The sequence below is a fragment of the Monodon monoceros genome, unplaced genomic scaffold (assembly GCF_005190385.1).
Source record: "Monodon monoceros isolate NGI ecotype Baffin Bay Population unplaced genomic scaffold, NGI_Narwhal_1 Super_Scaffold_14, whole genome shotgun sequence".
Classification (NCBI taxonomy): Eukaryota; Metazoa; Chordata; class Mammalia; order Artiodactyla; family Monodontidae; genus Monodon; species Monodon monoceros.
Genome location: NW_021703770.1, coordinates 68,796,255 through 68,812,121, shown reverse-complemented (window position 1 = coordinate 68,812,121; position 15,867 = coordinate 68,796,255). Strand labels below are relative to the sequence as shown.

The window sequence follows — 15,867 nt, the reverse complement described above, 5'->3', positions numbered from 1 at the left end:
CGGCGACGGCGGCGGCGGCGGCGGCGGCGCGGGGGTTGAGCCGTGGTAGTGCGGACGCGCTCGTGCTCGGGAACTATCGGATTAAACTTGAATCGAGTGCAATTACACAAAGGAGCGCCGCTGAGGAGGCGACCCGGGGACCCGGAGACCCTGAAACTCGCCAGAGCCGCGTTCGCCCCCGGCCAACTCCGCGCCCGAGGACTCAACCCCCTGGCCGCGGCCGCCGAGCCAACTCCGGAGCCCGCTCTGCGTTTTGTTTCCCCCTCGGCACAGGGCAGCGGAGGAGCCCTCCCGCCCGCCCGACCCGGTAAGCGCGAGAGTTCGCCGGGCGCCCCCGGGAGGGGCGGCGGCGGCAGGAAATCGCTCCGGGCCGGGGCCGGGGCCGCGCGAGGAGTTGGGAGCGAGGAGTTGGGCGTGTGCGGGGCGAGGGGCTAGGGCGGGCGGGGGCCGGGGCCGGCGCTGGAGCGCAGCGCCGCCCGGGCCGTGTCGCCGGCGTCGCCGCCCGCGGGGCCCGAACCCGGGTCCGGAGCGCCGCCCGGCGACCCAACTTTTGCCTGCGTCCGCTGGGCCGGCGGCGGCGGCGGCGCGCGGTCCGGCCGAGGGTCACTTCCTCGCATGTAAATGGCTTTTTGTTGTGCTGCCGGCGTGGGGGGGGACGGGGGACAGGAGGGAGCGTGTCTGCGCGCGGGGGAGCGCGAGCGCGTTTCCTCCCGCCGGCGCCGAGCACGAGTTGCCGGCTCCATTCGAAAGAAAAAGGAAGGAGGAAAAGTTGGGCTGCAACTCCAGTGCGAGTGGGCGATGGGCGCGCGGGCGCGGGGCGGTTGAGCAGCGGAGGCGGCGGCTTGGGGACGGCGGCGACCCCCGCCTCCAGCCCCCGCCCCCCGCCCCGGACCGACCACGCCGCGCTCGCCGGGAGCGGCGGCCGCACCGGCGCGAACAAAGTGCGTCCCTCCTGGCGCGGCGGCGCCGGCCCGCGCGGGGACGGCCACCGGGCGAGGTGGGTCGGCGGCGAGGAAAGTGCGCGGGGCGCCGCGTGGGGCGGGGGCGGCGCGAACACGCGGCGCGGGGGGCGTCCCGAGCCCGGCCCGTGCCGGCCGCGGGCGCGGAGTTGCGAGCCCGGAGCCGGGGGCTCCCGGGGATCCCCGGCGGCTCCCAAGTGCGCGAGGAGGAGAAGAAAGGGAGCGGGGTCGGGGCGAGCGCGGGGAGGCGCGGCGCGGAGGGGACCCCACCTTGCCGAGCTGGCCGGGCCAACGGCGGCGGCGGCTGCATAATAGCGACTTTAAGCCCCCGGAGGCAGCTCAGCTCCCCCATTCCCGAGTCCTCCGGGGGTCAACGCCGGGGGGGGTGTCACCAGGTGGCCCCCGAGGTGGCCCGGGTGCGCTCTGCCCCCGCCGAGATCCGCCGTTCGGGGCGTGAACGGCCGAGGTGGCTGGAGGCCAGGCGGTCAGCGGGCAGAGGAAGGAGGGCGGTGGGGGACGCGTTGTTTGTTTGGTTGGCACCGGGGGTGCGGGGGCGCGGGCACCCGGATGGCTGCGGTGCGGGGTGGTCGCGTCGGCGCGGGGCGAGCGCGGCCGGGGGGCGGGGGGAGGGCGGCGGATCCCGGGCGCGGGGGGGCGGGGGGTCGGGAGGCTCCGGGGAAGGAGCCGCCGGCCCCGAGCAGCCATCATTACCGAGCCGCCTTTCTCCGGATGGCTGTTCCTCGAGGAGCCCCGCGCCGTGGGAGCGCACCCCGAACTCGCGGCCGCCCGCCCGCCGGCTTTGTGAGCGCCCCCGTCGAGCGGACGCGCGGGGAGTGCTTCTGCTACCCGGCGGCCGGTTTTCCTGGAGGTCACTTTTAGGGACTGTTCACGCCTCGTTTTTAAACTAGTTTTTTTCCCCCTCTTCCAAACAGACAATGGACAAAAGAAAAGTAGCAACCCACATGGAGAGTTTCCTTTTGAATTGCTAGAATTAGATACACTATCCAGCTCTCCACTTGCTAAGTATACTTTTTAGTTTCCCATTGTATATTATCTAGCCATCGATTTAAAGAACTTATCTTGAAATATGTCCGTTCTCTGGGCTTGATTTTTGGGCTGCATTAAATATTTTAACTTATTTCTAAAGGATTATGTGAAGGCCCTGATTTTTATTTTCTGAAAATTCTCATTAAAGCCGTCTTTGCAGTGGGCAGTACCTTTCAAAGAGGTTGAGTGTGTTTTCCCCCCATTTCTCTCCCGATAAGGGGAGGGGGGAGTACTCACTAAGGGTAATAATCAAATAGAAAACAACAACAACAAACCACACAAAACTTATCCTTATTTCCTCACAGATCTAGTCTAACGATGGCCAAAAAAAAAAATCTTAGTGACTATGATCTTAGCAGCATGGGAACCTGATTTATCCCAGTTATAATTCCGTTTAGATTGTAGCAATGTGTAAGTAGTAGGTAATTTCTTATTTCAGAAATAACTTGAGCAGTGATTCTGCGAAGTTGAATCCGCCTCCCAGCCCCCAGAGTACATCTGTCGCGGAGTGTTTTTGTCTTGCTGTTGCACAACAGAAGCCCTCCAGTCTTTACCCTAAAATGGCAGCTTTCATTTGACTGGGGCCCATTCATTGACAATGATAATAAAGAGGCTGAAAGCTAGATGCTTGGGGCACGGAGCAGGACTGGGTTTGCCTTTCTAGGTGATAGTAAGTGGGAGACATTTTATGTCTTCCAGATTTGCTCACAAAAAGTTTATTTTCCCTGAAAAATCTGTTCTGTGGAAAAAAGTTACAAGGTAAACAGAATTTGGAAGTGGAAAGATGACTTGCAGCAAATTTTAGAAACTAAGTTTTCTTGTTTTGCCAAATAGTGAAATTATGACATCCCCCCCCCCCCGCCCTTTTGGTAACCAGCTAAAGGGACATGATGGATTTTTGTGAGGCTTGTAACAGGTGAATTTCATCACCATAACACTCAAGAATTGTTTTCTAGCACTATGGATTTTATTGTTTATAGTCTGTTGATATTTTCTATTTTTTTTCCTTCCTCTGTGCAAGCCAGTAAATTGAAGCTTGACGAATTCTGTTGTAGGTTTTTCAGGATTCAAATGAGTTTCTTGATAAGAAATGAATAATTATAATAAAGGGACTGGTATGTGAATTCCAAACTCTAATTATATTGGTTTAATCAATGAAATTATTTTTACGTCAATTAAAAAAATTGCTTCCTTTTCTATGTCTTAATTTTGAAAGTCAGGATAGAGAAATGTAGGTCATTTATAGGTGACGGTGATGGTTAAAAACTCAAACATTATTTTCCTCTTTTGAGTAAAAAAAATAGCACTTTTGTTTTTTTTCCCCAAGTTGAGAATACCTAAGTTGAGTTTAAAATAGCAGGTCTAGTAACTTAATTTTGAAGCAGTACTCTCATAGATTCTCCTGTACTTGGTTTAGTTGTTAATCAGTTAGACTTATAGGACTATTTCCAAAACTTTTTTTCATGAGCGTCTTACTTTTATTGAGTTAAAATGAATACCATGGGGAGTACCTTTATAAAACTGTATCAAAGAAATGTGACAATTTTTTCTTCATACAGATGCAGTCAGTAATGTATTACCTATTGTATAGTTTTTAGGCAGAAAGGTCAAAAGTAAAAGAATATTTTCGTCTATGAGAAAATACAGTCAGAGTGCTTCTACGTACATGCCGTGTAACCCGTAAGAGCAATTTCAGTGCCGAGTTTAGAGTAGTTATTTCAGACCTGGCCGAAGAGCATTTTATTCCCTGTGCTTAAGAAAGTGCCACCATCCATTTGGTTACTTTTGATTCAGCAATCACTGGCAAGCTTTCGGTGTGTAAAACGACAAATAAGAGGCGGTGCTTTCCCTCACAGAGTTTACCATCTACTAGGAGAGCGCGTTCTATAGGTAACCAAGTACTCATATTTTAACTTTTAAGATCAGCTTTGGACGTGTTGTTATTGTCCATCTTTTATTATCCGTACATGGCCTTTCAGGTTTGATAGTAGTCGCCATGGCCGTCCTATAGACATCTGCTATAAATAAGGCATTGCAAGAATAAAAATGCTTAGTCAGGGCTGAGCAAAATGTGTGGCTGCAAAAAAATGACCCTTAAAATTTCAGCTTTGTAATCAAGTGATTTGCTTCCAGTATTCAGATGCTTTCTAGATGTAAACAAACCAGCACTTAGATAGATGTAGGTCACATAGCTAAATTCACTAAGGTAGATGGGGAAGGAACATCTGGGGTGATGATGGTGAGATGATGTCGGGAACATGATGGCGCTGTGTGACTCTTTAATTGTCTTGTTCATTCACACGGACACTTTTGTATATCTTTAAGAGTGTTCTTTTTATGCCCTTTTAGAAATTCAGAATTTTGTATTGTTATATCTTACCAGGTTTCTAAAGCCATTATAGCTTTATCAGTTTGGGAGATAAAATTTTCCTTTTTCTCTGGAGATCTTTATTATTCTGTCCTAGTTTTTTGTTTTTTTGTTTTTTTAAAGAAAACTTTGACATTCAAAGACGATGGATGATGTAAAAAGATGAAAGAAATTGGGAGTAAATGATCACTTTTCTATTTCTATCACTTTTCTGTTTTTCTACAAAAAATATGAAGATGTAATGATTTATTTTAATTTGGGTATTACTCAGTTGCACTTATGGCAAAAGCCCATAGCTGATTATGGTGGTAGTTAAGAGCTGGGATGGTAATTAAAAACATTAGTACCGTTCTTTTATATTTTACTTTTATCAATATATTAAAATTCTTAAATGAAACCACACCTATGTGATAAAAATAATAAATAGAAACAGGAAATCATAATGATATTGTCAAGTAGAAATTCATCTTACAGTCATTAGTAAATCTTTGGAGATTTAGAGCATGAGGACCTTGGAGAGCTAGTTGAACTTTCTCATTTTACAGATTGAGGAGCTAAAGCCCAGAGGATTAATTAAAGGAGCCGTCTCTGGCTGGCCACCCAGTTACTGCTGGCAGAGCTGCCTTGGTCATGGTTGTCTTCCTGGTGCCTAGCTGGGTGCTCATGCAGGGGAGTGCCGGGTTGGTCTTTGTTGGATGACTGAACTGCTTCGGGAAGAGACTAGCTCTTCCTCTTATGTTCTGACTCAAAAGTACCTTTTGGCTTAAGCATCCTATAGCCTATGCTCACATAGCTCTTAAGGGTGTTCTTAAGCCAACGGCATTGTATTTGCCTCTGTGTGGTGGTTTGGAGGTTTTTTTGGGGAGGCGGGGAGCGGGGAGGTATGATTATCCATCTAGAGAAATGAAGAGGAAATTATTCTGAGACTTGATTATTGTTTTCATTATAGAAGCACGTATTCATTACCGTAACTAGGTTCCAGTACCTTTAACTAATGTTAGGTGACTGCAAACATAATTGTTTTCTCAGGGCAATATCTTTGGAGGTTTTTGTTTTGTTTTTATTTTGAAAAGTAAAAACTATCTCTTTAAAAATAAAAATAAGGTAGAATAGTAATGAAAAGCATTACTTGGCAGTAAGAGGCCGATTTGTCCCTGAGCTTGCTTGTTTGTGGCCCTGTGGCATCAAAGACACTTTCTTCAGTGGTCCGTTTGACCTTACACACTGCTGTAGGTGCCAGGCTTGGCTCTAGTGGCTAGTGACTGGGCTGTGATCAGTTTTCCTGTTTCACCTGTTTTCTTGTTCATTGGCTCAAGTGTCTATTGGGTACCTGCTACCTTAGAGGTGCTGCGCTATGCCTGAGTTAGGAATACAGTGGTGCCAGGAGAAGACATAAAAGACCCACGCGAAAAATAGAGCCACCGCAACGTCACAGGTGCTGGGCGGCGGACTGGGAGGAAGGACAGTCACCTGTTAGGAGTGGCTTCAACGCTGTCGTCCAGGCGATGGTAGGAGAAAGGGGCAGTGCTAGCCCACCTGGAGGGAGGCAGCGTGTCTGAGGCCCACGGAGAGCAGCTAGATGACACGCAAGAGGCGGGCACAGGCCAGCTTGGGCGGGGCTTACAGGATATGGAATTTGGGATTTAAAAAAAAAGCAGCAGAGCCACTGGTGAGTGTTAAGCCGGGCTTGACATGAGCAGGCTTGTGTTTTGAAGACTGAATTGGTGGGTGGGGCAGAGGAGAGAGAATAGGCTGGGAACCTCGTCCTGCCCGCTATTGCTGTGGTCCACGGGGTGGGGAAGGACCAGTGGTTTGGGCTAGACTGGTGGTCGTGGAGATGGAGAAGTGGACAGGTTGGAGAAATATTTAGGAGGCTCAATGAATTGTACTTGAAGACAGATTTGTTCTCAGGGAGAGGAAGGTGTCAGGGAGCGTAGGTTTCTAATGTATTCGCTGCATGGCCGGCTGGCTGGGGGTGCTGCTCTCCGAGGTAGGGAGCACCTGATCAGGACTTGGTCTGAGGAGGAAGTTCATGAGCTCTTGAAGCATGTGACTGAGGTGGCCGATAGCGGACCGTGAAACTGTTGCTTCAGCCTTCTTTCCATTGCTAGCGGCATTCTAAAACTTCCCAAAATAGTCTGCCAGCTTCCCCCCAAAGATGTCGGTGTATGGCGAGCCCACCAAGGATTGCTGGTGGTGTCAGTGGAAGGGGAGAGAAGAGGGAAACTTTGTTATCTACCTTGATATGTGGCACTTTCTTACTTGCTTAATAGGAGTTTGCTTGCTCATACAAGGAAGAGGACCCTCCAGTGAGCAGACTTTGCCACATTTTGTTCTTGTGTCCCTCCATGTCCTGGAGGCCGCTTTCTGTTGCTAGTTATGTATTGGGACAAGGTCCTTGGACTCCCGGAAGATAGCTGGTGGGTCCCACTGTGCTCCCCGTGGAGGAAACTGGTCGCATTTTAGGAGCCGGTTGTGGCCAAACATGGGTGTGGTAGAAATGAATACATTACTTAGGTAATTGTGGAGGGAAATACTGTCCTCGGTCAGAACACTTACCTGTTCTGGGGGGGGGAAGTATGTATAAACTAGCTTAATATATCTTAACAGTCACTTTGTTCAATTATTATAAAAAGTGGATGATAGAGCGTGATTGGTCGCAAGTGAGAGATGCTAATTGATAAATCCAGAAAAGCTTCCAAGTTGCTGACTTTAATATTATATGAGAAAAAGTATGAAAACCCTGAACATTTATCTTTTTTTGTTTGTTTATTTTTTTTGTTTTTTTAAGAATAAATGGTCAATTTTATTGGGCTCAGACTAAGAATCCATGGGTCTTGAGGACCTCTGTGAATTTGTCAGTTTTCTTCTCTATGTTCTTTTCAGCCTGCTTCCGTAGCCTCACGAGCTGCTTCTTTTTCCGGTAGTGGATCTTGGCCTTCTCCTTTCTCTTCTCCTCCAGTCCAGTGTAGCCGTTGCTGCCTGGTACTTCAGCTAACCTCATGAGCCAGGCGCCCTACGTAGGCAAACTGGGGGGGGCAGGTAGAGGGAGAAACGAAGCTGTAAGGAAACGAGGCCAGGGTGACTAGGGGAGGGGCATTGACATCCCGTCCTAGAGGATCCCAGTCCAGCCATACAACTTTTCAGCAAGCCTGTGCTCAAGAGACACAGCCACCCCCGGCAGGGCTGTCTGCTCCTCCTGGCATCAGCTGAGCCACTGGCTTTATCGGCACTGCCCGCAGTGGCATCTGCAGACCATCGTGAGAAAAAGCCATCATCTGCCGAACATTTATCTTGAAACAGTTTTTTTGTTTATCTTGTTTTTTGTATCTTTGTTTCTGCCAGTTTGTATAGTAACGGTGTTACCCGTTTATTTAAAATTTTTTAAAAAATTCTATTTATTTATTTTTGGCTGCGTTGGGTCTTCGTTGCTGCACGCGGGCTTTCTCTAGCTGCGGCGAGTGGGGGCTAGTCTTCGTTGTGGTGCGTGGGCTTCTCGTTGCGGTGGCTTCTCTTGTTGCGGAGCACGGGCTCTAGGCGTGCGGGCTTCAGTAGTTGTGGTTCGCGGGCTCAGTAGTTGTGGCTCGGGGGCTCTAGAGCACGGGCTCAGTAGTTGTGGCGCGTGGGCTTAGTTGCTCCACAGCCTGTGGGATCTTCCTGGACCAGGGCTCGAACCCGAGTCCCCTGCATTGGCAGGCAGATTCTTAATCACTGCGCCACCAGGGAAGCCCTACCCGTTTATTTTTGTCATAGGTCAGACATTGATCTTCGTGTGCAGGGAGAACCTTCCTGGGACTCTCTGTCTTTGGTCGGGGCTCTATTTCAAAGGTGCTCTGTTTGACATTGGTCCTCATAGGCCTTTTTGGTGTCATTGTGACTTGATCAAGTCCACCAGGGCCCTCCCTGACTTCCTCAGGGTGGGCACGATTGTGTGGCTTTGCAGATTTTTCCGGAGCTTACGTTAGCTGTAGGGGCATGCTACATCTGAAAGTTTTACTCTCACTTCTAGTGGTTTTGAGGGATTATTTGGATACGTCTAAAATTTAAGGGTAGTAATGTTCCCATGTGGTGGCATAGTAGAAAAGCTGGGCTTTTCTGTCCACACTTCCTCTTTTTGTGCCTACTGTACTCATGGGGGGGCATACATCTTGGGATATCTTGACCCCTAAGACAATTGGGGTCCATGCCTTTCACCCTAATGCCCTTCCTCTCCCACGGAGATGAGGAGAGCATTTGTTCTTGTGGAGGTTTTATTCCGTGGTGGCCGAGAGCTTGAGTTGTGGCGTCAGAAGGATCAGCTAGTGAATCAGAAAAATAGGAACAATAATACTCTCAACCAGCCAGGGTTACTAACCGCAGAAGATTGCATGAGGTATTCCACCTAAAGCACTTGGTATAGCGTATGGCATATTTATTGAGTAGTTACTAGCTAACTGGTAGTCATTGAACTTATCAAACCATGTGTCTTGGTTTTAATTTAAAAAGTCTCCGGATCCTAAATCATGACTGGCCAAGCACGAGAGGCCTGCAGTGGATCCTGGCTGCACCGTTTTCACCTTTCCTCAGAAGTCGACATCAGAATTAACATGGGTGTGTGCCTGTATCCAGGCACAGAACTAGATGTTATTCACCTAGTCCTCTCATTGGCTACGCAGAGGTGGCTCAGATACTCCAGACACTAGAAATGGCACATCTGAAGGAGCAGTTGCTTTCTGGCTACAGAGCTACTCGTCTGCTGGCTGAGCTGTGGCTGTCTTACCAGGGAACCCGTCAGTCCTGTTTTCCCCAAACCTGCAGTTCTCCGAAGTCGGTGGGAGATGTTAGCCTGGGTAAACAGTGGTGGGCATATTCCATCCGTTCTGGAGCGTTAGAACCTTCCAGTATAGACTGGAGAGGTACACGGTGTTCTCAAAATCTGTAACTCTAGGTCCTCAAGTCTCTGAATGTCGGGGCCGGTCCTTTTCCCCCAAATTCTGTGCCTTGCTTAAGGAACGGACAAGAAGCTATCTAAAATGGGTAGATTTGGGGTGGGGTCTGGGATAGGAGTAGCAAGGAGAAAGCGAAAAGGTTCCCTGCCTCTGCAAAGGTGAGGCTGTGGGGCAGCTTCCTTGGAATCCCGCTGCTCTCCAGATTGGCATGACAGTGGGAGAGATGGAACGTAGACAGCTTTTGTTTTGTCCTATTTTATTTTCACTGAAAAGAGACTCTAAAGGGAAAATGAAATGGGGCAGAGTAGAAACAGTTGACAGACCCGAGCCTGTGGAAGTTCCCCGTATTCTTCCGTCCTTACTGGAAGGTTGAAAAATTGGAGAAGCTGCTGCTGCCTTTTTTTTTTTTTTTAATAAATTTATTTATTTAATTTTACTTTTGGCTGCGTTGGGTCTTCGTTGCTGCGTGGGCTTTCTCTAGTTGCAGCGAGCGGGGGCTACTCATTATTGTGGTGCGTGGGCTTCTGTAGTTGTAGCACGCGGGCTCAGTAGTTGTGGCTTGCGGCTCCGCGGCATGTGGGATCTTCCCGGAACAGGGCTCGAACCCATTTCTTTCTTTTTTTTTTTCTTTGCGGTACGCGGGCCTCTCACTGTTGTGCCTCTCCCGTTGCGGAGCACAGGCTCCGGACGCGCAGGCTCAGCGGCCATGGCTCACGGGCCCAGCCGCTCCGCGGCATGTGGGATCTTCCCGGACCGGGGCACGAACCCGCGTCCCCTGCATCGGCAGGCGGACTCGCAACCACTGCGCCGCCAGGGAAGCCCTCGAACCCATTTCTTGAATAACAGTGACTCTAAGGGCTTGATCTCAGTAGCTACCATGTGCGGAGCGTAGGCTTTATTTGAGTTTGCATTTTGCTAACCTGTTTACTTACGTGGACTGTTGGTCACTGACTACCAAAGTAGGATTAATCAAATCGCTGAGGTAGGAGCAACAATTGCCATTTTGTAGGTGAGGAAATGGAGTTTTAGAGATTGTTTAATAAATTTGCCCAAGAATACGGCTATTAATGGTGGAGTTGGGACTCAAATCAGGACAGGCTTATTTAAGACCATGTAGCATTAACCTCTCTGCAGAAATTGCCTTGGAGGCTCCCATCAGAATGACCTTGGCCTTAGAAGCATCTGTCAAGACTTACACACCTGTGCTTTCAAGGCCCACCTCTGGGAGTGACATTGAATGGCCCAGAGCTGCCCATGAATGCATTAGCGTCAGGGAGGCTTCTTTTCCTCACAAGTCATACCTTATCGATTGCAAACACTTTCTACCTAAAAGACACTCACTTATTGTAAGACTTACTAGCGTTCTACCCTGTTTTTGTTTATCAGTCCAAGACGTGGCCGACATCCGAGTATTCAGCTTGCTACAGAATTGGCTGTCCTCAAAGTTTCTTCCCAGTGTTTATCCAAGATGTATTAATTCATGGAGCATCTTTTTCTCACTGCAGAGGACTTGAGTTGCTCAGGAAAGAAGACAGGATGTTCCCTAAGCTCCCAGCCGTAGCACTCGCTCTTGGTAAATACTTAACCTAGTCAACAGCCAGCCTCAAGGAAGTACTTGCACACCGCTTTTGCTCACATGCAGGACCCCCTGCGGCTGCACGCTGCCTGGTGTCAGTAGGTCTCAGATTCAGATGTATAAAGCAGTAGGTAGGCTCATATGTTATGGGGTGGATGTGTGTTCCTTTTTCAGGGGATTTAAAAAAAAAAAAAACAACAAAAAAAGATAGTATCCCAAATCCTAATACTCCTTTGTGTCTTAGAACTATTCTATGGTGACATATCTAGATTCTGTATATGTTTATGGGTTTTATTCCTTCACAACTGAACAAATAGTTGTCCAGCTTAAGTACAGTAAATCTCTTGTTAAAACTTGAAGTTTTGCTATTTTTGGTGCACTTGAAATTTTAACTTTTTTCTGATTGTGTTAAGTTTCAGAGAGCTAGGTTTATCACCAGAATTGGCATTTTAAGTTTTCCATTTTCCCCTCTCATTAAAAAACAAAAAATAAAAAAAAAAAAAATAAAAATCCAGGCTGGTGTTTGAAGCAAAGTTCAAGTTTATAGGGAACTTTGTGGCTGCTGTGGGCTGTTGAGAGCCGTTTCGTTTAGCTGCTGGGGTCGAGCAAGATAAAGAGAACCCTGTCTCATGTGCTGTCACATACTTAGTAGGGATGCAATAAAATGACGCAATCAGGTAATTTTCCACATGGTTCAGCCCATGGGTGGTGACACGGCTGTACCTGAATTGCGGGCAGGCAGGCGGTGTCACCGTGGAGTACCTGGGAAACGTGGTGTTTGTCTTGGTGTGAACGAAAGGTGATATACTGCCCGAGGATCTGCACGGAAGCTCAGCTTTTGCTGGTGGATTGGTGACATAGGGGACCGACTGTCAGTCGCTTGTTGTAGCTCAGGCTCTTCAGAACTTGAAGAAATGCCCACGTAGGGACTTCCCTGGTGGCGCAGTGGTTAAGAATCCACCTGTCAGTGCAGGGGACACAGGTTCAAGCCCTGGTCCTGGAAGATCCCACATGCCGCGGAGCAGCTAAGCCTGTGCACTACAACTACCGAGTCTGCGCTCTAGAGCCCGTGAGCCACAACTACTGAGCCCACGAGCCACAACTACTGAAGCCCACGTGCCTAGAGCCGTGCTCTGCAACAAGAGAAGCCACCGCAAGGAGAAGCCCGCGCACCGCAACAGAGTAGCCCCTGCTCGCCGCAACTAGAGAAAGCCCGCACACAGCAACGAAGACCCAGTGCAGCCAAAAATAAATAAATCTTTAAAAAAAAGAAAAAGAGAAAGACATGCCCGCATCATCAGCATGACCCTCTGTGGGCCACCACCGCCAGGTGACAGCGTTCAGAATAGTGATGTCTTCACTTGGCAGACGTGAAAATGACTCGGCTACCTGTGCCTCTTCTAAAAAGACTGCTTGAGCCAGCTGTTGAATTTAGTGAGTGATCTGATTTGCTTTACCTCCCAGCTCCAGGCTAGAGGTAAGAAAATGGGTCTTTCTGTTGAAAGCATTACAGCATTAATTTATATCCTTATGAAATTTTCTTGTGTTTATCTCTTACTTCCAATATTCTGTTTTGTGAAAGGAACCCCAGCTTTCCCTTTTCGCACTGTCTTGAGATAGTTGCATAGAAAACGCTGGTCCTTCATTCCTGGGCAGAAGTGGTTTCTGGGGGAAGAGGGAGCAGCTGCCGCGAGCCTGGCCTCTGCCTCTGTCCTGTAGCTTTTCAGCAATTGTCTCCGCTCCCCACCCTTCCACCCAGCCAGGATTCAGAGGTACAAGGTGGTTTTGCAGACATAATGCATCGATTGGTCTTTAAGGAAGAGTAGAATGGTGAGCTGGATGATGTAGCTTTTTCATCTGTTTTCTCCAAGGGACCTGTAAAACGGGTCTGTTTACGTGACTTTGAGGATCTTATATAATTATTTTAAAAGTCCATCTGGTAAAATTAGAATAACTAATAAAGTAGACACTTATTGGGGCCTTAGAATGAACACAGTCACCTGAGGTGCTTGTTAAAAATGCATATTCTGGGATTTCCCTGGGGGTCCAGTGATTAGAACTGGGTGCTCTCACTGCCAAGGCCACAGCTTCAATCCCCGGTCGGGGAACCGAGATCCCACAAGCCTCGCAGCACGGCCAAACAAACAAATGCAGATTCCCTACGCCGGCTTTTTTCCTGAATTACAATCTCTTTGATAAGAACCTGCTGTATAAAAAAATAAATAGAATAAAATTCAAAAGAAAAAAATCTCTGTGGGCCATCTAGAGTCTGAATTTTTATCTAGGTGCTTCTGATACATTCTAAAAGGCCATACGTTTAGACCAGTACGTTAGTTATACAGTGAACGTACCATGGAAATACAAAACAGTTCAGAAAAATGGTAACATATTTTTACAATATGTTTTGGAATTTCGCAAGTAATGTTATTCTCTTACACGTAAATGAGTGAAATGTAGTTGCTATTTGAGATACCAGTTATATAAAAGGTAACTTTTATATAAATGAAACTTTATATATGAAACTTTATAAATGAAACTTTATTTTCATTTCTGCCACAGAATAATGAAAAACTTGTCTTATGTGTGGTTCTAGTCTACGTGGTATGAAAAGTGAGTGGATTTAGGGGACTTCCCTGGCGATCCTGTGGTTAAGACTCCAGGCTTCCAGTGCAGGGCATGCGGGTTCGATTCCTGGCCGGGGAACTGAGACTCCCGGATGCTGCATGATGCGGCCAAAAAAAAATTAAATTAAAAAAAATAATAATAAAAAAGAAGTGTTAGTAGATTTAATAGGCAGCAGTAACTGTTTAGGGGCACCCGTTCCAAGCAGTGTTGTCTCCAAGGGCAGGTCAGACACGTAAAGCGAGGGTGGCAGGGAGTTTGGTGGGTGGACTCGGCGGCGTCCTTCTCCCCGAGAGCCGGGTGTTCTGCGGAAGGTGATGGGAAGCGGCATCTGGGCTCTTTCCTCAGGTCTCCGTCTCCCTTCCTTTCCGATTCGTTCCTCACTGACTGTGCCGGCCTCTTGCCCTGTCGTCTCCCTGGCCTGGACCGTGGCTGGGAGGTGCCGTCCGCGTCCTGGGCCTGCTCCCCGGGGTCCTCATTCCTCTGCTGCCCCCTGAATACTACAGCCTGCGTCCTGCACCCAGAGTGCCTGTCTCTGCTTCTCTAGGGCCCAGTTCAGACTCACAGCTCCAGCTCCTGTTTCCAGGTGTTTAACTCCTAAGACTGTATTTTTATTTCCAGTATCGCCCCCAGACGTCTGTTCTTAATGTTCCCCACCTGTCTGAAACGGAAGTCTTTTCAACACCCCCCGGCCCCCCTTTTCCTGCCTGAAGCCCAGCCCCGCATCTGAGCATCTGAGTCCGAACGACGTGCTCCGTGCCGCCCCGCGTCCTGGCCTTTGCTGGCCCACTGCAGGCTCCTCTTGAGTTCAGGGGGGCACCTTCCAGTGCGCTGCACCCTTGAGACCCCCGCCCGCCCGTTAGAACACAGTCCCTGGCCTGCTGAGCCCTGGCTGTCGTTACCGTCGCCTGCCTGCGCTGGTTGGAGGAGACCCCCGCCCTCCCTCGCCGCTCCCGGCGTCCTCCTTGGGCGCCCTGCCGCCCCGACTGCGGGTCTGGAAGCACCCAGGCTCCCGCAGAGGCGTCCTGCTCCACGCCTCCGGGTGTAGTCGGGCTGACAGGTTTAAAGCAGAGGCTCTGTCTCAGGCGGGGTGGGGTTGCCCTGTGCCTGCGGCCTGGCCCCTCCCTGGCCTCCCCAGTGACAGGCTCCAGCCCTGCCTGGCTGTCCCCCAGCTGGTTCAGAATGTGTGTGGGGAGAGGAGGTGAGAGTCCCTCCTCAGGCCTCAGCCCGTGTCGTGTCCCCGACGTCCAGTCGGAAGGCCTTTCTTTATTCCTGGTCGAGGTGTCCTGATTAGGTGCTTAAGATGCCCTGTGGGTCGTCGGTCCAGGGGTATGCAGGTTAGCACGGTAATGTCCGTGTAATAATCTGGTGTCGGAGGGAAAGCTGTTCAACTAGCAGCTGAAGTCCTCTTGGGGGAAGTCGCTTGCTGCGGCGAGCGTGGCCTGAGGGACTGTGCCGGAGCAGGTGCCCTTTGCACCAGGGAACCATGTGGTGGCAGTGGCATCAGGGCAGACGGCTGCCTTCCGCAGTGGCTGCTCAGGAGGGGGCCTCAGAAACGGGCCTCCAAGGTCACGTCGGAGTGAGCTCTTTCGTAAGGGCTGCACCCAAGTCGGCTGTAGGAAGGACTTCATGAATGCAAAGGCGTGGCCAGTAACGAGCAGGGAACATTCAACAGTGTTTTCAGATTTCCACCTCTAAAGGGTAAATGGTGATTTCTGGGTGAGGTTTACCGTGAAGTCTTTTTGGGCTTTGGAAACATGCATGTGTCTGGTGAAAGCTGTTCTCGTATTGACTCTTTTCGGAGATAGATAAGAATTATGAGTGTGCAGATCTTAAGAATATTCTTGTGACTTTAACGTCTGTGAAGGGGTGCTTGAGTTCTGTGGGAGATACTAAACATGCTCACCGTGGCCGGGAACTGCAGGGTAGCACACCTGTGACGAGGTGGAACCGGACAGCGCAGCATGTAGTCAGGTGCCGAAAAGGGGTGGCGCTACGGGCAGGGACTTGGTAGTGGAGGAGGGAATCAGCAGGTGTGACCTGTGCCCTTTGATAGGTTGGAGGGACTGAGAAATGACATGAGCAGAAAACACAGAGATACTGTGAGGCCAGGGTCCCCAGACCAAGCCGCAGGGGCGGGGCCCGTGGCCCCAGGGAGAGGGGCGCCCTGCCATACACCTGCCCTCCTCCCGGCCTCCCGGGACTGCAGGGGGCCCCGTTCCTGGGCCCAGGAGGGTCAGAGGTGGCTGGGGGCAGAGGGGCAGGGGCTGGACAGACGGGGTTGGGGATAGGCCGTGGCGAAGTTGGAAGTTCAGACCCGGTGAGATCCTGACTTGCGTTAAGTGATGGAAATGGAGTTGAAAGGTT

The 15,867-nt window shown here is 49.9% G+C and overlaps 1 protein-coding gene and 1 non-coding gene across 4 annotated transcripts in view; one reads left to right on the top strand and one right to left on the bottom strand.

Annotated features, from left to right (window-relative positions):
• The first annotated feature begins 14 nt into the window (after positions 1-14).
• The window catches only part of CHD7 (chromodomain helicase DNA binding protein 7), a 177,842-nt gene continuing 161,989 nt past the window's right edge, over positions 15-15,867 (top strand). For 2 of the 3 annotated variants that reach the window (XM_029222950.1, XM_029222948.1), the window contains exon 1: positions 912-997. The gene's annotated coding sequence lies outside the window, so the exon portion shown is untranslated. Of the gene's footprint in view, positions 308-911; positions 998-15,867 lie in introns of those variants that run through there. The other variant, XM_029222949.1, reaches the window with a different exon arrangement.
• On the bottom strand, positions 7,571-7,657 carry LOC114895738. The gene has a single exon (XR_003793633.1). It is a non-coding gene; the product is annotated as a small nucleolar RNA SNORD35 (small nucleolar RNA).